Source organism: Chionomys nivalis, chromosome 3 (genome assembly GCF_950005125.1).
Source record: "Chionomys nivalis chromosome 3, mChiNiv1.1, whole genome shotgun sequence".
Lineage (NCBI taxonomy): Eukaryota > Metazoa > Chordata > Mammalia > Rodentia > Cricetidae > Chionomys > Chionomys nivalis.
The window spans coordinates 56,019,563-56,043,010 of record NC_080088.1 but is presented as its reverse complement, the minus strand read 5'-3'; the positions used below and the strand labels follow the sequence as shown (position 1 = coordinate 56,043,010).

Sequence of the window (23,448 nt, the reverse complement as noted above, 5' to 3'; positions counted from 1 at the left end):
TTTGGCCACATTAGGAGAGTTCACAGTATACCAAACTCTTGGGAAAAGAATACAGTTCTACTTTTTGCAATATAAATTTTGCACCATGGTAAAGTTGAAAACTAGAAAGTCAAACCACTGCTAACAAGGAGTCATCTTCATGTTCAAACAACTCTAGAGCAAATATAGGGGATGACATAAGGGACAATGTAAGTCATTTTTTGCTTTCTAATTTCTTAATTTCTTCCGTTATTGTTCATTATTTATTTTCTTTTTGTTGTTTTGATTTTTTATTCTTCTTGTTACACCTTTTAATGTTTTAAAGAGTTATACTTAAGTCATCAATATTCAGCTGTATGTTCTCCTAATTTAATTTAACAGAATCTTGAAAAAGATCAGATGCATTACTTCATTGATATTCTTTAAAAATATTTCAAAACAGCCATTTGTGCTGTAGAATAATTCTCAATTCTACTACTTACATTCAAAATAGAGTATTTTCTTATTAACATTTCATTGCTTATTTCTGGCTTGATTGGTTTATTCTCAAAGAACATACTTTATACATATAATCATCTTAAATGGACACTTGAAAACAAAGGACACTTTAAATATTTAAAATAAAATTTAATATACTGATTATCTTGCATTTCTGTGTCTTGTCTTGGTTTTATAATTTAAATGGAATCAATTTTGTAAGCTTTAATAATTAATATGGTCACTATTAATTCTCTATATATAATTTCTCTATATATAATTTTCTCTATATATAATTCTTGAATCTTCTGCCTCTTCTGCCCAGATTACAGAAAGAACTATTTCATCTGGTTTGTGTTGGTCTTGGAAATTCAGTCTAGGATTTTGTGCATACAAGGTAAGCACTTAAAAAATTGAGCACGATCCTCTGTCCAAACTGTATTTTGATAGAATGTCTCACTAAGAAAGATTTGTCTACTTCTTTTCTAGGGTATTTTAAGGTGAAATATTCTGGCCTACCTCTCTAGTCTTTCAATGAATTAGTCAAGGTATTTTTTGTGAGATTCTTCACTGGTAATTGAAATTATGTTATAGTATATTATATACATCTTATTTCTAATATGACAAAGAGCTAATTCATGCTTATTATTCACTGATGACATCCAATATCTTATATCTGACTGGAAATTACTTTCTACATTTTTAAATTTTCTTTTAGATTTCTCAATTATCTTCTCATATTCTTTTTAAATAAAAAGAATAAATATAAAGTATAGAAGTAAGAAAGTTTCCAAGATTAAATAAGTAAAATAAAAATAAATGAATAGATGTTTTAGTGTAATTTTACATGATTTGAAAATTGATTTAAAATTAAAGGCTGATGATATTTTCATTATATAGTAATGAAAAATTGTAGAGTAAGCACAAAACATGGAATAATTGCTTTCACAGATGATCCCTTCATGGAGGGCTTTTGACCCAGTTATATTTACTTCATAGTGGTGCAAATGTGATATTTCAATTAAAAATCATGCTTTAATGTTGAATTTTGAACATTTCATGAGCTCACAATATTTAGTATGATACCCTTTTCCACATGTCATATGTGTGTTGCAGCCCCTTCTCAATCATGCAATCAAGACTATTAATGGTCTGTTCTCTGCACTGTGCTTTATTGTTAAGCCATGATAGTCATTAGGGAGGGTAAATTGAATGCATTTTCAACATGAAGCATAGTTGTTGGAATAGAACCATGTTGTTAGCTGAAGAACATCTGTGCTATGCTGTATCTGAAAACAGGTGAAATGTAATCAGAATTATCATTTTAAAATAATGAATCAAAATTAAATCAATTTGAATTACATTAAATGTAGAAAATCAGTTTCTTTGTCACATTAGTCACATTTCAGGCCTTCAATGAGTGCAGGCATATTAGTTGTATCAGTGCCACTATAGACTGTTTCTATCATCACAGAAATCTGTATTCAAGTACTGCATAATATGGATCTGGAAAACACACCAGCAATCATTTTCTATGAATCAAAATCTGCCTGTTAGATTGTTCACTTGGGACTAACTCAACACCACCACTGCAGCATGAAAGCTTCTCTAGACAATGCATCAAAAGAGTGATGATGGCTGAGTTCAATGGCATATATTTATGAACAATATTTTTGAGTAATATTTACATTAGATATACTATACTCCCATCTTTAAAATTATGAGAATCATATTTTACTTCTAAGTCAAATGAAAATATGCCTTGGGTTCAAATTTTCTTATTTGATTCTACTTTTTCAATGTCTTAATTGTAAAATGACTTCATTTTATGCAGTTCAGAAACTTCAGCAAAAATTCCATTTTGACTTTGGAAAGTAAATCAAAATTATTTTTAGGATTAATTTAATTTTAGAATATGAACTGTACATTTGATCTTAGCTGTAAGACTAAAAATGATGGTATACTGACTGTATAGCAAGAAAACAATATTTCACTTTTTTGTTCAGTTAATCTAAAAATTGCCTGTATTTACCAAGAATTATATGATGCTTCCAATTTGTGTGTTGTGTGCAACACTCAAATCAGATAGATATGCTTTTCCTCAAGGCTTTATCATTTATTACTTTTGAAAATATTTGAAGTACTGAAATAGTGAAAACTAACTTTTATTACAGTTATTTTGCGATGTAGTGTATATTAATTCTCACTGATCAACTTATGCAATAGAGCACTAGAACTTATTTTTTTTTGTATGTAACTGGACTTTTTTCCAATTGATCAATTTGAATATTACCATCATTGTGTTAATTATTAAAGTGAAATACAACTAATAATATTATGACTTATCTTATAAGTTAGTGTTGTTTCATTCTGAACACCATACCTGACTTGGTTGTGTTCTGAAAACTTGTCAAACTTGCTTATTTTAAAGGGATGTTTTTCTATGTCTCTCAGTCCCACAGCTATTTCTAAATAATCAGTCAGGGGTTTATATTAATTATTAATACTCGACCAATAGCTAAGACTTACTACTAGGTAATTTTTACATTTAAATCAGTCCATATTTATGTCTATGCTTTGCCATGTGGCTCAAGCCTTGTTACTTCATTTTCTACATGCCCTGCTTACTTGGTGGCTAACTCATATCTCTCTTAACTCTACCCTACACATTGGAGTTCTCAAATTGATTATTCCACTTAATCTTATCCTGACTGAGTTTTGAGCAAATAACTTCTAATATTAACCAATGAGAGGAATACATATTCACAGTGTACAGAAAAATCATCCCAAAGTAGCTCATAATTAATAAAAAATAAATATTTATTTCTTTAAATATTATATGCACAACTTAGAAATTTTAAAATACAAACACTTGCTTATGATAGAGATAAAATCTCACACCTCATGTAGCATTCATAATAAGGATTATAAAACATACATTATTATCCAAAATGACATAATAATGAAGAATTGTAAGATATTACGAGCAGGTATAAGTGGGATAATAATTTTAACTTCTCCTAAAGGTAACAATATATTTGTTTTCTCAACTGCTGCCATTCCTGAGAACAAACAGAAGAATGACCTACTGCCTACTCTTGGGCTCTTTTCCTTAGTATGTTAGTTTAGTATATTAGTTCCAATGTGTTAGTCTTCATTTTGTCTTATTATATTTTATATTACTTAAAAATCAAGGAGATATTTTAGCCATTTCATTTATAATTCTAATGGTTGCTGATTAGTTGCACTATATTCTTACATTTTCCTGTGGAGCCATCTTATGTTGAAGTCTTGATAGGATATCTAGCTCTATTTGCTATTTTATGAAAATTCAGAATACATACTATCAAGCATTTAACTAGAAGAAAATGCTTGATATTATATCACTCCTTTTATTTCCTCGTGTTTTCTCTCCTTTACATTATCCTTATTTTGCAGACTCCAGAATAAATCCATGGTCTCATAGAATATAAGGCAAGAGTTCTTTTGTTCTGTATGCCAGAGCCTTAGACAAACAGCTTTTAAAGTAAAAGTCCAGAATTATTATATACTATAGTACCTTAACATTTTTTTATTCATGCCACTTTTCCATATGAGAAAATGAGACTCAATATTTATGGATTTATATAATAGGTACATATATCAAATATCTAATAATAATAATAAATCAAGATGAAATTCATTCTAAGACAATACGTTAGTGCACATAAAAATTTTATCCTATTAAAGACAATAACAAAATTGAATACTAATAAGATGACCATGCTTATTTACTTTTATACAAATAGGTAATACTTCAGGTCCAAAGATATTTTCAAGATTTGAGTTGAGTGATATTTTAATGACAAAGTTCATCAATGCTTCTTTACATTGTAATTTATGAAATATTATAAAATGGTAGAAGTATGCTTAGAGAAATTTCAGAAGTTGATGGAAATTCTATCATAATCTCAAACCAAAATTAATTTAACAATTTCTATGTAGATGTGTAATATGTGCACATATTTGCATGTGTGCAGGTATGCTGGGTATATGGGTGTGGATTGACATGTATGGGTGTAGTGGCATTTCAGTTGTATTTTAATAAATAATGACTGCCTGAAGATCTGAGAGTAAAACAGTTACACTGGTTAGCCTTACAGACCGGGTTATGGTAACACATACCTATAGACCTAGTAAGCTACAATGGTATAGTGGTATGCACCTTTAATCACAGTAGCCACCCTAATGCCATAGATATTAGGTGGTGCATGCCTTTAATGATGGTGGCACACACCTTTAACCACGGTCCTAGAGAGGAATATAAAATGGGGGAAGACAGCTCTTAGATGCAGTCTCCTGCTAAGATTTCTGGAGGCAGGATTGCCATTTTCAGACTGAGGTCATGGTAAGAACACTGACTGGCTGTTTTGCTTTTCAGATCTTCAGGCTGAACACCAATTTCTGACCTTGTTTTTATTAATCATGCTCATTTAAGCATGTTTCATATGGGTATGCTTGTGAAGGTTCCAAGTGGCTGTCAGGTGACTTCCAGCATGGTTCTCCACTGATGTGGGATTTCCTTCTGGATGTTGTGAACACCATTGGTTAATAAAGAATCTGTATTGACCTGGCAGGGCAGAATAGAGGTAGGCAGGGAAAACTAAACTGAATGCTGGGAGAAAGAAGGCAGAGTCAGAGAGAATCCATATAGCCCACTGTAGGACAAAGATGTGCCAGAACATTGCTGGTAGGCCCCAACCTCATGGTGATGCACAGATTAATAAAGATGGGTTAGTTTAGAATATAAGAGCAAGATAGAAATATGCTTAAGTTATTGGTGAAACAGTATTGCAAATAATATAGTTTCTTAGTGATTATTTCATGGTCTGGGCAGCCAGGAACAAATAAATGGCCTCCTACAACAAATTGGTGTTCCTATGTGTGCTAGCTAAATGCACATAAAACTTGAGATTGGAAAGCAATTCTAGACACTAAAAAACAAAGTTTAGCCATATTTTTCCTTTAGATTGACTCTGCTTCCTGGCAGCATGCTACAGCTCCTTTAAGAGAGGTTTTCTTGATCAGTGGTAGCAGGAAAAAAAGTCATACAGTTTCAAAACAGTGGCTTTCTGTGTCATGCTGCCACCAGAACTCTGCCTCTTTCAGGAGTCTGAGCATTTAGATGGGGTTTGTGAGCAGCATGTTGCAAACTGCTAATGACTCAACATGAATACACTGCATACTTGGAACTGGGACCATGTGAGCAGCTTGCATAGGCAGTGAATATGGTTCCTTTGTGTTCAACTGTGTTCAAAGCAGCTTTGCCTTTGACTCCACCTAGTTGAAAGTACTAATCATACCGCTGCTTAGCTTTTTAAGATGTGCTTAGTATTTTAAGAAGTGATCCTGAACAGAAAAGGATTCAAGTTACACAATAGGACAGATTCAGACATAAACAACCTCTAAATGAGACACAGTGGGTTTAAAATGTGTATGTATGCTTGGGAAGAAGAAGGAAAAAAGTAAAAAGACAGTAAATTTAATATAAAAGAGAACAGACAGTCGTAGATTAAAGGAGTAAAGATAATAAATATTAAACTTGTAGAAAAATAATAGAGTAATAAAAATATTCATGTAAATATGGAATATACACAGAGAGCGGGGATAATGTGTAGAGAGCCCTGTGGAGGCACACCTGATGGCTATGTGTAGAGAGCTGCATGGAGTCGCCCCTGATGGTGCTGGCTCCCGCCCTCCGCGATCCCGAAAGCGAGTGCTCTCTGTGATAATCAACTCCTAATTATGGCTAAGACCTGACTTATGCTATTATCACGCAATGATTGTCAGCTGCTTGCATATGCATGGACCTATGAGCAGTGCCCACCTGGCAATCCGGGATTGGTAGCCCATGCCTACTTAAGGGCTGGGAGAGGTTTGCCCTGAGAGAGAGGAAAAGAGAGAGGAAAAGAGAGGAAGAGAGAGAGAGGGAAAGAGTGAGAGTGAGTGAGTGAATGAGAGAGAGAAAGAGAGAGAATTGTAAAAAGGTCCTGAATAAAACTGCAGCAGGAAGAGCTCCGGTGTGTCGTGTGTCATCCTTGCTGGACGTGGGGGCCCTGACAATAATGTATATTACAGTATTTTCTTTGAATTTTTTTTGACTGTGAAGGAGCTAAGTACTGAGAGACATTTTACTGTATGGGCTACTAAACTAAACCAACATATATCTTTTAAATGTATTATGACTTCAGAAATTGGGTCTAAGTATTTATTGCTATGGGAAAAAAAGTTCTACTCTTGTTTCCATTGAAGATGAGAACCTATACGTTCCTAAAGTGATTTGACTGACCAAGTACATCTGAAAGTTCTCTGTGAACACCCCAAAAATTCGTTTGCCCAATAAACAGCAGGAAATAGTTTGGAGAGAACTACATCCAAATTCCTAAATGATTTTTTATAAATTTTTATTTCCATTTAAAGGGTATATGTTATAGAGATTAGCATTGATATGGATCCTGGTTTATTTATACAAATTTAAGATCAATTTTGTTCTATGTATTTTTGTTATATGTATTTTCTGTTCTTGATTAAGGTATTGTGTTTGTGCAGCTCATTTAAAATGTTATGTATAATTAAGAAATATAACTTAATAGATAGCCATCTATAATAGTCAAGCTTATAGTCATGTTAGTTACATTTTCTATATGTACAGAGATATATTTCAGATGAATAGACATTCTTTTAATCTTTCAAAGACCTTCAGAATATGGCATTTAAAATGTTTTAAGAACTTAGGACTTTTCATGACAATGAGATACATCTGTCCTGGCAGTACCAATCTACTTCAAGAGGATGATGAGAATTGAGGCTCCTTATGTAGTTGGTTAGCCATTTGTGCAAAAACCGTTCTTGCCTAGACTTCTTGATGTTATGCTATATGAACTGGACATGCAGGACTCACAGAGAAAATGAGTGTTGAACCTTCATAAAGATGGTAAGACAGTCCTTTGGAGTTTGTGCTTCATGAAAGAGTCAGCCAGACATTCTGCAGGGCACAGAAGAAAGTGACTGATAAACTGCCAGTATAGGTGGAACTGTCTTTGAAATTTCCTGCATCATGCAAAAGTCTGCCAGATACTATGGACCTGTAGGCTGAAGATAGGTACCCACAACATTAGAGAAACAGTTTAGGTGACTGTCCAGGCAGCAAGATGTCTTTGTCAATTCTAGTGTTCTATTGTTGCTTCCAATGCACTTCCTATTTATTTAGGTAATATTATATCCTTCTGGAGTCTTTGATAGAGTTGAAAAATAGATAGTTATAATTACAGTTTTCCTTAGTTATGATAAAAGATAAAGTAGATATAAATGTTGTAACTGTGTTCTTGCTTGATACCTGTTTTATTATATGAAGTTTTACTATGTTAAAGTTAAAAGCTTCCTTTTTATTTAGACAGAAAAGGGGAGATGATGTGGGATTCTACTCTGTGTGCTGAAAATACCATTGGTTAATAAAGAATCTGCCTTGGCCCTGGCAGGGTAGAATAGAGGTAGGTGGGAGAAAGAAGGAAGAGTCAGAGAGAAGCCATGTAGTCCACTATCAGAGACAGATGTGCCAGAATCTTGCAGGTAGGCCATGACCTCGTGGAGATGTACAGATTAATGGAGATTAGTTAGTTTAGGATATAAGAACAAGATAGGAAAACGCTTAAGCCATTGGCCAAACATTATTACTAATAACATAGTTTCTGAGTGATTATTTTGTGGCCTGGACAGCCAGAAAGGAACAAGCAACCTCCTACCACACTTCAGTTGTTGAGGAGGAGTCTTCCTTTGAACCTAGAATTCTCTGATTCTATCTTGCCTTGGTGATTGCCTTTCTCTGCTTTCCCAGTTTCAGTATTACGTTCAGCTGACACAAGCAGCTACAAATGGCAGCAGTTTAGAAAAATCCTAGCTCTTTGGTTGATTCTGGAGATTTAAAGCCAATCTTCACACTTGCAAGATCAGTGCTGTTATTCATGGAGTTTTCTCTCCAGACCTCTTAGCTAGTAATTTTAGTTTAATTACATTCAAATCAACACCTTGAATTCCAAGTTTGAAATCATTCCATGGCAGTAATATGAGGCCAAAGACATGCCAGTTTGATAATCACTGTCAAAGAATGATGATAGGGAGATATTAAAATTCTTCATTTTGGGTATTTGGTCAGTGTTCTACTCCTGTGAAGAGATACCATGACCATGGGAACTCATAAAGGAGAATTTAATTGGGACTGGCTTACAGTATCAGAGTTTTAGTCCATTGTCATGACATGGTGGCATGCAGACAGACATGGTACTGGAGAGGTTCAGAATTCTACATCCAGATCCACAGGCAGCAGGAAGAGACAGACTCTCGAGACACTGGGAGTAGCTTGGGCCTTTGAAACCATATCAAAGCCTAATCCAGTGAAATACTTTCTCCGAGAAGGCCACACCTACTCCAATAAGTTCCATCCTCCTAATATCTCTCAAGTAGCACCACTCTTTAGTGATCCAACACTCAAATATGTGAACTTATGGGGGGTCATTCTTATTTAAAACACCACAATAATCAAACTAATATGCTTCTGTAGGAGCATAAAACTGTGCCTATACAATAAAAAAAAAACCACTCTAATTCTTAAATTATAAGAGACTTGCACCTCAGTAGAAGATTTCCGAGAAGTTTTTTTTTTTTTTATTGAAAAAAAATTTTCCACCTCCTCCCCGCCTCTCATTTCCCTCCCCCTCCTCCCGCCCCTCTTCCCCTCCCTCCTCCTCTTCTCCTCCCTCTCCAGCCCCAAGAGCAGTCAGGGTTCCCTGCCCTGTGGAAAGTCCAAGGTCCTCCCCACTCCATCCAGGTCTAGGAAGGTGAACATCCAAACTGTCTAGGCTCCCACAAAGCCAGAACATGAAGTAGGATCAAAACCCCGTGCCATTGTCCTTGGCCTCTCATCAGCTCTCATTGTCTGCCATGTTCAGAGAGTCCGGTTTTATCCCGTGCTTTTTCAGTCACAGTCCAGCTGGCGTTGGTGAGCTCCCAATAGATCAGACCCACTGTCTCAGTGGGTGGGTGCATCCCTCGTGGTCCTGATTTCCTTGGTCATGTTCTCCCTCCTTCTGCTCCTCGTTAGGACCTTGGGAGCTCAGACCAGTGCTCCAGTGTGGGCCTCTGTCTCTACATCCATCCATCGCTAGATGAAGGTTCTATGGTGATATACAAGATATTCATCAGTATGGCTATAGGATAGGGTCATTTCAGATTCCCTATCCTCAGCTGCCCAAGGAAATAACTGGGGACATTGCCCTGGCACCTGGTAGCCACTCCAGGTTTAAGTCTCTTGCCAAACCTTAGGTGGCTCCCTTAACTAAGATATGTGCTTCCCTGCTCACCTATTCAACCTTCCTTTATCCCCAATCATCCCGTTTCCCCAAGTTCCCCCCATCCTCTCCTTCACACTTTTCTCTCCCCATCTCCCCTTATCCCCATCCCACCCCACCCCCAAGATTCCAATTTTTTGCCCGGCAATGTTGTCTACTTCCCATAGCCAGGAGGATAACTATATGTTTTTCCTTGGGCTCACCCTCTTATTTAGCTTCTTTAGGATCACAAATTATAGACTCAGTGGCCCCTATCCACGGCTAGAAACCAATTATGAGTGAGTACCCAAAAAGAAGATCATGGGATATACTCACTCCGAGAAGCTTTTAATTATGTGAGGTGTTAGAGAATGCAGTGCAAAATGAGCATGCTGTTTCTTTAGGGCCAAGGGTTCAGTGAAGTCATGTGCTGTAACATGAAAGAGACTTCCAGAAACATGCCAGATTCATTGTGTTTGTTTTCAATTAATTTTGGCCAATGCATGTTCAGAAAACTGCTGAAGTGTCCAAATTTTCAGAACCTCCACATCAGTTAAAAATATCATAGAGATAATAATTTACAGTATAAGGAACTGGGCTGGAGGCTATGAAGTTCTGAGGAATCAGAAAGTACTTCCAAGTACTGATACTCAGGTTGCATCAGGCATTAGGAATCTGTGATTGAAGTAGTCATACCAACACATATTTAGATGTTGAGATTGATGTGATCCTAAAATAAAACAATTGGCTTAGTTGATATAAACAGCATGATATAGACCACATAATGAGTTCTAAGAAAGAATTCTATATGCTTTAGTTCTATTGGATTTGGAAATTAGTATTCCAAGGCAGTAAAAACAGATTTGCCTTTGGAATAAGCTATTCTAAAGTAAAATTTAATCTTTGACAAAGAAATAATTTTCAGCATTAAATTGAAATATTAATTAGCTTCCATTTTAAAGCATATGGAAATGTTTATTTTAGCTTTAATTAATATTACTTAAGATCCTTTTCTTGGGAAAGCAAATAATGAGTGCTGTGTTTTGTGTTCAGGTATTTTTTTTTTTTTTCAAGACAGGGTTTCTCCGTGGCTTTTTGGTTCCTGTCCTGGAACTCACTCTTGTAGACCAGGCTGGCCTCGAACTCACAGAGATCCGCCTGCCTCTGCCTCCCGAGTGTTCAGGTATTTTTATACTCACCTAAGCATAGTACCCACAGAAAGTAAAAACACATACAATTTACATCTTTATATAAATGATAATGTGACTAAAATCAAAATTCAGTTTCAATGATGGTATGGATTTTTCTTTGACAAAGCTTTCATATACAACATTTAATAATTTATGGGTCAATTGTTTTTAGATCTTAACATTTTACAGCATATAAGTAACTCTAATACCTTGAATAAAATATACTTTCACATAGACATTATTTCAATTTCAAATCTTCTGTTATATCATTCATGCAACATTGTTAAAAGGAAATAATATTGCATTTAAAAGCTCAAATGACAGAATTCTAAGAACATAATATAATTCACCTGCATTATGCAGTGACAAATAGAGGCTAGCTGAAGAGACAAATGAACTTGCATCTTGATATTATTAAAGATGAGTCTAAGTCTAATGTTGATTAACATATATGTAAAAGTAACCCAGAAAGCAGAATCTATGAAAGAGCCAGCAAAATGAAGTAGCTTCTGTCCCTATACTAGGCCAGTGTCAACTGGAAGAATTTTATCTTAGATTTTATACAGTTTACATTTCCTGAGATTAAAGCCAGACTCTGTTATATGGACACCTAGATAAGCATAATGAACTGTAAACTAATCATGCATTAGAATTACCTCTCCATGAAGAAAATAATAGCCTAACATTTCAACCTTTTTTTTTAAAGATAGATGTATGCAAGGCAAAAGTCACTTGGGCATAATTCACTAAAAGTTATGACCTCTTTTTTAATGAAGTCTGAAACTGTACTGTTTGTATTAGAATATAAAGATGAAATAAAATGTTGTCAGATAGATACTTATACTTGGAGGTATTTTTGTTTTCCCAATTGTTATTTTTCTATATTAAAAAAGTCCAATTTTCCAATTGGTTTCCACAGTGGTTTCTTAAGTTATAGATTGGTGTTGTCAGGCTCAGAAAATTTTTGAGTAGGTGTGGGAACCTGGGACTTTCATTACAAATACACATAAATCTGATGACACTGTTTCATATAAAACTTATTACAAATGTTCCCAAATATTAAGGTATTGATTAAAACTTAATTGAATATGTCTGTGACATAATGGATATTTTTATGCCACATAATCTAGTGTCCTTTTCTTATTTACAGTCACTAGAAAAAATGTTTCTGATGAGGTACAGAATTTCTAGAGAAAACATGATTTAAATTTTTAAATTTGGTTTTATAATCAATCAATGTTTACATTGCTATATGTCCCTTAGTTGTCTTTCTAACCTGATTGAATAATTTATAGTTTCCTAGATATATCTTTAACTAAGTATTCTTCATGGTGTGTTCAGTGTAAAAAGCAACCTTTCTTTGAGGTTGGACATTTTTTAATTTCTGTCTGAAACACTGCCTTTCTCTTTCCTTTCTTACTCTCTTCCATTTTTTTCCTTCCTTCCCTCCTTCCTTCCTTCCTTCCTTCCTTCCTTCCTTCCTTCCTTCCTTCCTTCCTTCCTTCCTTCCACTTCCTCCATTTCTCTCCATTTCTTTGTTCCTGTCCTGAGAATTTTCCTATACTATTGTCAGGCTTACCTTTTGTTATAGTTTCCTGGAAGTTTTTCTTGTTACTGTTAATATCTTACCCCTTAGTGATTTATTCCTTAAACATTCTCAAAATTTATTTTTAATCTGTTTTTGGAACTTGCTATATGTTGTAGTTCGTAAAATACTTTATGTATGCTCGCTTTTCCCCCCCAAAGAAATCAGGAGAATCTCCGGGTCACAAGAGTCGTGGTTCAATACATAGAAACTTTAAAAGTCTTGTCTATATGTAGTTTCTTAACTTCAGTATGTGGCTATGGATTCTGAGTCAAGGGAATTTTCCAGATTAGTTTCCTCTATACCCTCTTAAGCCACCATTCTTATATCATCTTCAAATAATGACAAAAATAAATAAAAATGAAGTCTCTTTAGAAATGGTTGCTTATAAAACATACTTTTAAATTTTTAGATATATTTTAATTGAAATAGAATGACATCTCTTTTCCCTCTCTCTTTCTTTTGCTAGCCCCTAATAATGAAAAAGTACAGTTTGTGTTAGTGGCTTTAAAGATTTTAGACAAATCATCTGTAATTGGCAAGAGATTAGTGTCATCAAACAGAACTCTGGTGCCCTGCAATGTTGTAACAGGAAACCCTGAGGACAAGACCCTTTAGAAGACGGGATCTTGTGAAAATATAAATTCATTTGAAAGAATAGAGCCTAAACTAAGAATGCCAGGGAAGGGAGGGCTTTCTTGATCTAAAAGAACCTCAAATATGTAGATGTAGGTTAAAACTAGAACAAGGAAAAAAATGACTGAAAACTTGTTGGAAAGGCTAGATTAAAACTGGACAAAGCCAACGTGAGAACAATTAGTAAAGATGAAAGTGAAATAATCAAATGGACAAATTCAGTTATTAGTGGTTTTATCTAATAACCATAATTCATGCTACAAAAATCTTAGAACTTCAAGAGCTGGGCGGTGGTGGCGCACGCCTTTAATCCCAGCACTCGGGAAGCAGAGACAGGCAGATCTCTGGTAGTTCGAGGCCAGCCTGGTCTACAAAAGCTAGTTCCGTGACAGGCACCAAAAGCTACAGAGAAACCCTGTCTCGAAATGCCAAAAAACAAAAAAGAAAAAAAAAAAAGAAAAAAAGAAATTTTAGAACTTCAAAAAGATTTACAGGTTTTTATAGTTGAAGACTTCTGCACCTCCATCTCACTACCAATAATTGATTGAACCAGGGAGAGTACGGTTGGATAGTACCATTGATCTGTCATGGAGCCAGTTTGACAGTTATATAATGGTGCAACCAACACAAGCAGGATATACATTTGTTTCAGCTTTGCACATATTGGGTAGGTGCACAGGTCACACACTGAGCCATAAGGTATAAATAAATCAACGATTCAAAAATATAACAATAAAAGTTATTCTTACTGGGGACGGGAATCAAATTAGATATTGATTATTGAAAATATTTGAGGGTAAGTATGTCTGTGGTATTACTTCTAGTGAAAAGGAAGCATGAGGTTATGGAAATTAAGGTGAGCCTCTGCTCTGCACTGAGTTCACAACCAGGCTGTTCTACCTAAGACTCTACTCCTAAAACAAACAAACAAGCAAGTAAACAACAAGAAAGAAAGTAAAGAAAGTACCCAGATGTTTCCAGTTACATGCATAGCAGTCAACTAAGTTTGAAGTATAACATAATATGGGAAAAATTGTCTTAAGAAATTTGAAATGTTTGAAGAGAATGAAAATAAAACAGCATTTCTTAGTCTCAGCAAAATAATTGGTCACAGGGAGATTAATGGTAATAAAATTGCATATTAGGATACTTCTAACCTAATATACATCCTTTGAACCTAAAATCAATGATCCAAATGTCTGAAGCCAAAGAAAAAAAACAGTGGAAGCCTGAAGTAGCAGATGGGAAAACAGAGCAATACAGTTAGTAGCAATAAACCTTATTCAATGAAAAGACAATCAAAGCTGACCCTTGATGTAACAATGAAAAGAAAAAGAAGACTCAAACATACCAATATCAGAAACAAAAGAAAGCAAAACCTGCTATCATAATGTCATTAAAAAGATGAGAGTAAGTTGATAGATTATGTGAAAAATACTAATGTTCTGAAATTAATCATACTCACTTGCTTAATAGACTTATTTACTAAAATTGATAATAGATAATTGTTCTATATATTGACAATATTATATAAATCACTGATAAGTTTCCTAAAACAGAATGGTTTCAAAGGTAAGTACTATGAAAGTATCACAAAAGTGTACTGGTTCAACAAAACCTCATTACCTCAGGAAAGTGGGCAGTCCGCAGTAACGAAAACTATGTTACCAGTATATTGACATGATACATTAAAATGGGTTCTTGATCCTATTGCACGTAATGGCTTTGTGGGAGCCTAGGTAGTTTGGATGCTCACCTTAATAGACCTGGATGGAGGTGGGTGGTCCTTGGACCTCCCACAGGGCAGGAAAACCTGCTTGCTCTTTGGGCTGAGGAGGGAGGAAGACTTGATTGGGGGGGGGGAGGGGGGTAATGGGAGGTGGTGGCGGGGAAGAGGCAGAAATCTTTAATAATTAAATTAATTAATTAATTAATTTAAAAAATGTGTTGAAGACTGGAGTCTTTTTCCAAACCATGAAATCATAATCTAATCACAATAAAAATTCTTGACAAGTCAATCATAAAGCAAATTCTACAAAATACCTAAACAATTTTGGTCCCAAGACCCTCTCATCACAAACATGGAAAAGTTACTTGCTAGAGCCAAGGTAGGACAAAGGTAAGGGGGTGCCCTGCATAGTTTCCAGAAGAAGAATGTATACATATGATACAAAGTGAGGACATTTAAATAAATTATCTGTTTAAGTAACATTCATGCTGATTCATTTTTCTCATCATTTTCATCAAATGACCATATTAAAGCTAGATATTGTTGGCAGAGACGCCATCACATTTCTTTCTATTCATCTAAAAACAGTTCTAACGAAAAGCTTTAAAACATGCCACTTATTAGCTGGCAAATTACCTGTTTACCTCAGCACTTAGAGAATATACTTAGCGTGTTTAAAGTAATTCCCATGGCAGTTACTTACCGAGTAATCAATTACCAATCAATTCACTCCTTTGCACTGTCTTTATTCTGGAGTTGCTCTCACACTAAAGTTCTTACTTTATTTTTTTTTAATATGTGTAAAATGTACAACTTGATGTGAATTTGGGGATTTTTGTAGTCTGAAAATATGTTAAAATTTTTTTTAGGACCACACATAAACTACAGTTTATTCAGAGAAAAACAAAACAACCTGGAGTTTTCGTAGTTCAGGATTTTTGCACATTCCTATTTCCTCTCTCCAAGTATGCTGGGTTCATTGAGTTTGTTCAAAGTTCTTAACAAGTTCAAGCATGCATTTCTTCATCATATTCATTGATACATTACTGGTTACTCATTGTGTGTGTCATTTCTCTTAAAGAGATATTTTTTCTTAGTTTAACATTATAACACTTAGCATTGCAAATGATAAAAAATATATAACCAACTATAGTCATAATTTTAGTTATTTATTTTATAAAGTTAGAATGATTTCTGTGAACACTAGTATTTTCTTTGAAACCATGCAAATTATAACTTATTTTAAATATGCCACATGTTCTGGTTTTCCATCTTTTTCTTTCTTTTTTTTTTTTGGTTGAAATATTTTTTTTTATTCTTTTTTAATTAAAATTTCCACCTGCTCCCCGTTTCCCATTTCCCTCCCCTAAATTCAAAGCATATATTTTATTTTATTAAACAAATACATCTTTAATAAAACTGATATGAGTACACAGTGGGTATTAATGACATTTTAAAAACAGAAATATTCAGAAGCTTGCAGAAGAGGTGTAAGTTTCATGCAAAGGACTTTGTTTTGTTCCCTTTTGAACTCTTTGGACACAAATTATATCGCTCGTATTATTATCAAAATTGTCAAGCCCCATGGAAGTTGTAGAAATTTGTCCCTACAATACCCTTTCCACTTCTGAAAAGTCCCAATTTCAAATCATTGTAACCTAATTTTCATGCCCCTTTGGTGTCTGTACCCTGAAACAATTTCTCAGTCTTTGATTTTAATGTGATCTGAACACTTTGGAAGATTACCAACGATTTATTCTACAGAACAACTCTCAACTTGAGTCTGTCTGTCTGAGGTTTCTTTATGAAGTTTGTGCATCATGACAGGGATGTCCCAGAAATGATGTTGATCCTTTTTTTCTGCCCTGTCAGAGGGTGTGGAGCTCCAGTTTGTACCACTGGTGATGAGGGTCACCAGGATTGTCTCCTAAGTAATATCTGCTGGAAAGTTCTACTTTGTTGTAAATATTTTAAATATAATATTAGTAATACTATTGAGAGATTTTTCTGGTAGATTTCAGACTCACATTTTTGAAATAGGTTGTAGAAGTGTCCATAGTCTTTTCTTGAAATTTTTATAAATTAAAAACAATCAATTTATGCTAATATGAGATTATTTATATGACTTTTCTCTTCAATCTAATTTTTTTTCATGAATACTTTGACTGTCTTTAATGCTTAATAGAAACTTTGCCCAGCCAGTGGTATTCTCGTTTTTGTAATTGTTCTAATTTTTGACAGATCTAAATTATATTTATCTATGTTTATGCTTTAGAGAGATCTAACAATGTTTTCTTTTACTTTCCTGACACATTTTGAAAAATTTATTATAATATCCCCAAGATACAATTTATATAGTTTTGCCTCTTATTCCATTATTTCAAATCTTTTGTACTAGACAAGAGATCTGAGAAAAGAAATCTTGCAAATTATTTTGGTCATGGCAGCTTTTCACTTCGAAGGTTTTTATCTTTCTCTATTTACATTTCTATTAGTTCAGTATATTTGGTGGTTACAAAGCCATGTCAGCCATGGGTCTCTATTTTTCTCTTGAGTTTGTTTTGAGATTTCTAGTTAAAATCAAAAGTTTAAAATTTCTTGTATTGGTTCAAAACTAAAGTGGTAAAATATAAATCATAAACAGATAATTAGAATTCTAAATCCTGCTCAAAACATTCATCACATTGAGGAAATATAAACATTGATCAGGTTCTAACGTTAAGCATGGTTTAGCCATTTGCTACCATAGCTATTTCTTAGAAGGGAACAGACCACTCAGATCTTTTTTGAGGAACAGTACTTGGGACTGAAACTAGAACTTTGCACAAATACTCCATCATTGACTACTATCTCCAGCCTTACAACAGAGATTTCTAGTGACTCTAAGCACTATAAATATGACATGAGCAGATTTCCATGATGAATTAACAAATGGCAACAAAAATGCAAAATGTTGACATATTTTGATTCAATTGTAAAATAATGGGAATGGACAACAGACTTTTCCTTGTCACTAATGTGATGATTGTTAGGCATTTGGTAGGAGAGGTGGGGAGAATAATGTGCATCTTCTGCCATTTGTCTACTGCTGCCCTGTTATTTTCTTTTCTATTGAAAGTTGCTCTCAGTAGATTAGATGTTATTTTGATCTAACAACAATTGTACTTGTTGTAGATGTTGAAATGATGCCCCAAAATGATATCAAATTGGACAGAAACAATATTTTTGTACCTCTCTACATTTCAACTTGACTACACCTATCTGTGGGAGAATATATAGCTAAAATAGATTAATGGCTTTCACATATTTGATACCATCATATCTGTCAGCATTTTGGATATAGTCATAGTTTGGATAGCTTATGTGGGCACAAGGAAATATCTTTCATATAATTATTATCAAACAGTATTGTTATAGAGTTATTTAAATGGTAAGTATATATGGAACACAACCCCTTTTCTCCTTCATTCTCCTTTCTCATTATTTAGTAAAGGGTCATTTCTGAATATTATGTAGCCACGGAATGGTTGATTTTTCATCCCACTTTCCATTGTAACAACGATACCTCAGACTTGATAACATAAAGAATAAAGGTTTATTAGCTCGCAGTGCTTGTGAATAGGGCATCCAAAGAGATAGTTCAATTGTCATCTCAACCTCTGGTGAGGACCCTCTTATGGAATCATGACAGTGATTTGACATAGCAAAAGAAAGAAAGCACATCAGCTCCATGTTTTCATCCTCTTCTGGTTAAAATTGGCACATATTAACTGTAAAAGCAATGAGTTTCATTATGACCAATCCCGTACCAGAGCTAGACTCCAATAACATTATCTAATGCTAATTATCTTTACAGATGCTATGACTAAACAACATTAACATGGACATTTAGTCTTAAAACATCAGGGCTAGAGAGTTTTCTCAGAAAAAAAAAAAAGTTTGCCCTACAAGAATATAAGCTTGATCCCAGGCACCAAGAAAAAAAAAAATGGGCATGGTGGCACATGCGTGTAATCCCAGAAATGATGAAATATCCTTGGTCCATGGTGGCAAAGTAACCTAGCTTATTTGTTAATATCAATGTGTTTTGTGTCTAAGGAATGATACCAAACACTAAACTCTGGCATCAAAACATATTCATAAACCCTTACACACACACACACACTTGCACAAAGAAACACTCGCAAATTTCTAAAACATGCGTTTTAGGGATCATATATCATAGTATGTACATTTCTTGCATCCACACTGTTAGAAGTTTAGTGGATTTTGAAATTCAAACTTCTATTGAAAGATCACTGTTTTGTTCAGAAGAATATGGTTCTCTACAAGGCAAGTACATGCTTTTAGTTGTCTTGCAGTCCATAATTTGCCTTTTTCTTCTGTGGCATTCCCATCATTTGCTATTTCTACCTTCAGAATACTTTTTATTTCCTTTTGCCTTCTAGAACTCTGAAATGAATTATATATATGCAGTTTAAATTTCCAAAGCTACCATTTAATTTTTAAAAGAATCAAATAATGCATAACATGTTCTTGTATAGATTCTGCAATTAAATAAACATGGTTAGAAATGAAAGAATAACAGGGAATATAACCCAGTACTTTAATGTTCTGCTTCTCTTCATGACTGAGGGTATAAACAAAGCTTTGTTAAGTACTGTACTGAGGATGAGCACCTGTGGGCACTTGGCATTCAGTGAGATTTCTTTTGTTTTTGTTTTTATTTTTATTTTCTCACCACAAAATATCAGCCTATTACTTATAAATAAGTTTTGATTGTCTATGAAACAATGTATTTATTGGCTGTAGAAAGATATTGCCAGAGGTTTGACTGATTTCTCAATTTTTATATTTTGTCTATAGGTCAGAATTATAGGGTATTAAGAGGAATATAACCATGTAAAATAATCAGATCTCTACCATCTCTACTTTGAAAAATTGAAGAAACATTTGCTTATCAGGTAGAAAGCTTGTGACTGAAAGAAGAATCAATTAAGGGAGACCAATCAAGTAGGCTCATACTTAATTCGATTATTAGAAACCGATTTCTCTAAATCATCACCCAAAATGGTAAAATGAAACATTTACTATGATAATTATATTTACTTTCAAATTATACATTGAATTATATATTTTTATATAAGTACTTTCATTATATATTACTTTCAAAGTTCGTATAAGTTGCTCAATAAGTTATTTAGTGTTTTAGTCAATTCTCAGGACAGGATATCACTGACAGCAACACATTATATTTTGTTTTGAAAAATCTTGATAATAGCAAATAATCCTCTATACTCCCCCTTCTGGTATCCAACATGGAAAAAATAATTGAAGAGAAGATTATGAGGGAGGGAAAGAAGATGATGACAATAAAGAAGAAACATTTTTTCTGTGTACAAAGTCAAAAGATAATTACATTAAGTGAAAGATGATACAACTGAATTGCTTTGAAGGAAATAATGTTGATGGCACAGAAAGAACAAATTGTTTAAAATTGTGATTTGTCCAACAATTTTATTGTCCACCTGCATGATATAGTTAGATTCCTAGCATCATAAAATAGTGAGCCAAAGTCTGTGGGATGAATATATTTGTCATTTTAAAACTCAAGATGACATAATTCCACCTTACAGGTGTTGTAGGAAGAAGGGCCCGCTTGTTTGTCCTGGCTGCCTGGCTTGCTTAGCCCCAAAATAACCACACAGAAACTGTATTAATTAAATCACTGCTTGGCCCATTAGCTCTATTTTCTTATGGGCTAACTGCTACATGCTTCTTTAACATATTTCTATCAATCTGTGTATCACCACGAGGTCATGGCCAACCAGAATAGTTTCAGCATGTCTACTTCCAGCTAAAGATCCATGGCATCTCTCTGCTTTCTTCCTCCCAGAATTTAGTTCTGTCTTTTCCACCTACCTAAGTACTGGCCTATCAGGCCAAGGCAGTTTATTTATTCATTAACCAATACAAGCAACACATAGAAAGAAGGACCTCCTACAACAGAGATACCATGGAGCCACCACAGACAGATATGACAAATCTTTTCCAGTAAGCCACTGTCACGTGATGGTATACAGATTAATACAAATTGGTTAAGTCAAGATGTGAGAGTTAGCCAATAAGAGGCTACAACTAATGGGTCAAGTAGTGATTTAATTAATATAATTTCTGTGTGGTTATTTTGGGGCTTAATTAGCCCGGTGGCTGGGACAAACAAGTGGGCCACCCCCCTCCTTGCAACACACAGGATCAATAATAAATAAAAGAAGTTTTCAAAACACATAATATTAACCTTTGGTGTTGTGGTCCCTTCCATATGCTTTCTGTTGGAGGAAGGTCGTTTGTTGGTTCCCGGCTGCCCAGCTAGCTTAGACCCAAAATAATCACACAGAAACTGTTTTAATTAAATCACTACTTGGCCCATTACCTCTGGCTTCTTATTGGCTAACTCTTATATTAATTTAAACAATTCCTATTAATCTGTATTGTGGCTTACAGGTTTGTTTCAGCATCTCTCTCCAGTGGGGCTACAAGGTTTCTTTCTGCTCCTGAAAATCACTATTTACTTCAAAAGAAGATGATGGTCATTGAAGAAACTCCATATGGAGTTTGCTTTCTTTATGCCAAAAGCTAGCCATTTTGGCAATGAAACTGCCCTTGCCTCAATTGCTGACGGTATACTGTTCAAACTCAACCAGCAGGACACAAAAGAAAGTGTTTACAAAACTTTGCCAAGGCATAGTAAGACAGTCCTTAAATATTTCGTTGATTCTCAGAAATGTCTATCAGATGTATCGGGCTTGTAGGTCAAAGTTGGATGCCTCAGTATTATAGAAGAACGTAAGATAATTGCCAGGTAGCCAGATGTCCTTGTCATTAGGCAGCATTTTACCTTTCTGGGGTCTTTGTTAGAGTTAAAGACTAAATGATTAGACTTAGGTGGTGGTAGAGCACACTTTAAATTCCAGCACTTGGGAGGGAGAGATAGGTCGATCTCTTTGAGTCTGAGGTCAGCCTGGTATTGCCGTGCGGACCTCGCGAGGTTGCGGGGGGGGGGGGGGGGGGGGGGGAGCGCAGCCACGGCTCCAGCCGACAGGACCTCAGGGCCCGGCGATGCCTCATCCTGGAGTGTGGTCCAGGGAGGGCTAGCTGCGCTGAGACGCCTGGTTGCAAGGCTGGGGCTGCGGTGTGGGAGGACAGGAAGGTAACGATTGGCGCTCTACGCAGGGCAGCGATGCGGTGCCTGGCCGAGCCGGAGGAGGACATGTATGTACGGTGCTGCAGATGAAATAGAAAAGGAGAAAGAATTGCTAATACATGAAAGAGGGATATCAGTAGAACCCAGGTTAAGTGTGGCTCCTGAGATGAATATTATGGACTACTGCAAGAAAGAATGGAGGGGAAATACTCAGAAAGCCACATGCATGAAAAAGGGCTACGAGGAAGTTTCTCAGAAATTCACATCTATAAGGCGAGTTCGTGGTGATAATTACTGTGCGCTGAGGGCCACACTGATCCAGGCCATGAGCCAACTCACAGAACTGCCCTTCTGGCTGCAGGACCCGGAGCTCATGCTATTACCAGAAAAGCTGATAAACACGTATAGCTGGATCAAGCAATGGAAACTTGGACTGAAGTTTGATTGGAAGAGTGAGGACCTAGTTGAAAAAATTACGGAATCCTTTGCCCTGCTGAGCAGGAAGTTGGCGCGCCTGGCTGAAATGAAAACTGCTGAAGCATAGCAGGTAGCTTGTGATGAACTGTTCACAAATGAAGACGAGGAGTACAGCCTCTATGAAGCTGTGAAATTCCTAATGCTAAACAGAGCCATCGAACTCTATGATGATAAAGAGAAGGGAAAGGAAGTCCCGTTTTTTTTTTCTGTGCTCTTATTTGCTCGAGACACATCAAGTGACCCTGGACAGCTACTGAGGAACCACCTAAACCAGGTGGGAAAAGGTAGCCTTGAACAGGTTGAAATGTTCCTTCTTGCATATGCTGTTCGCCACACCATTCAGGTGTACCGGTTGTCCAAGTATAACACCGAGGAGTTCATCACAGTCCATCCCACTGATCCCCCCAAGGACTGGCCAGTGGTGACCCTCATAGCTGAGAATGATCGGCACTATAGCATCCTTGTTAGAGTGTGTGAGGAGACAAGTCTGTGAGAGACACCCATGTGGACAGCCATGTGAGGCAGCACAGGTGCACATGCAGCTCCTTCTCTGGGGCCTCAGGGCTGAAGCTCTCCAGGGACAATCCGGGAAAACCCTTGGGCCCCTGGAACCAAGGGGAACTGTGATGCTCTGAAGACTAACTGTTGATAACGAGAAGTAGCTATGTCATTGTTCTATCTGTTACACAGTGTGTTTCACTGGGGACTTTGGGAGGTGTTTTTGTGTCAGATGGTAAACTGTTGTTACTTTAAAAAAAAAAAAAGAACTAGTTACTGGATAGGCTCAAATCTGTAAAGTAACAGTATTG

General features: G+C 35.5%; 1 pseudogene; it reads left to right on the top strand.

Moving 5' to 3' along the window:
- Nucleotides 1-22,077: 22,077 nt before the first annotated feature.
- Nucleotides 22,078-23,132, top strand: LOC130872165 (ubiquitin thioesterase otulin-like; annotated as a pseudogene).
- The last annotated feature ends 316 nt before the right edge of the window (nucleotides 23,133-23,448 follow it).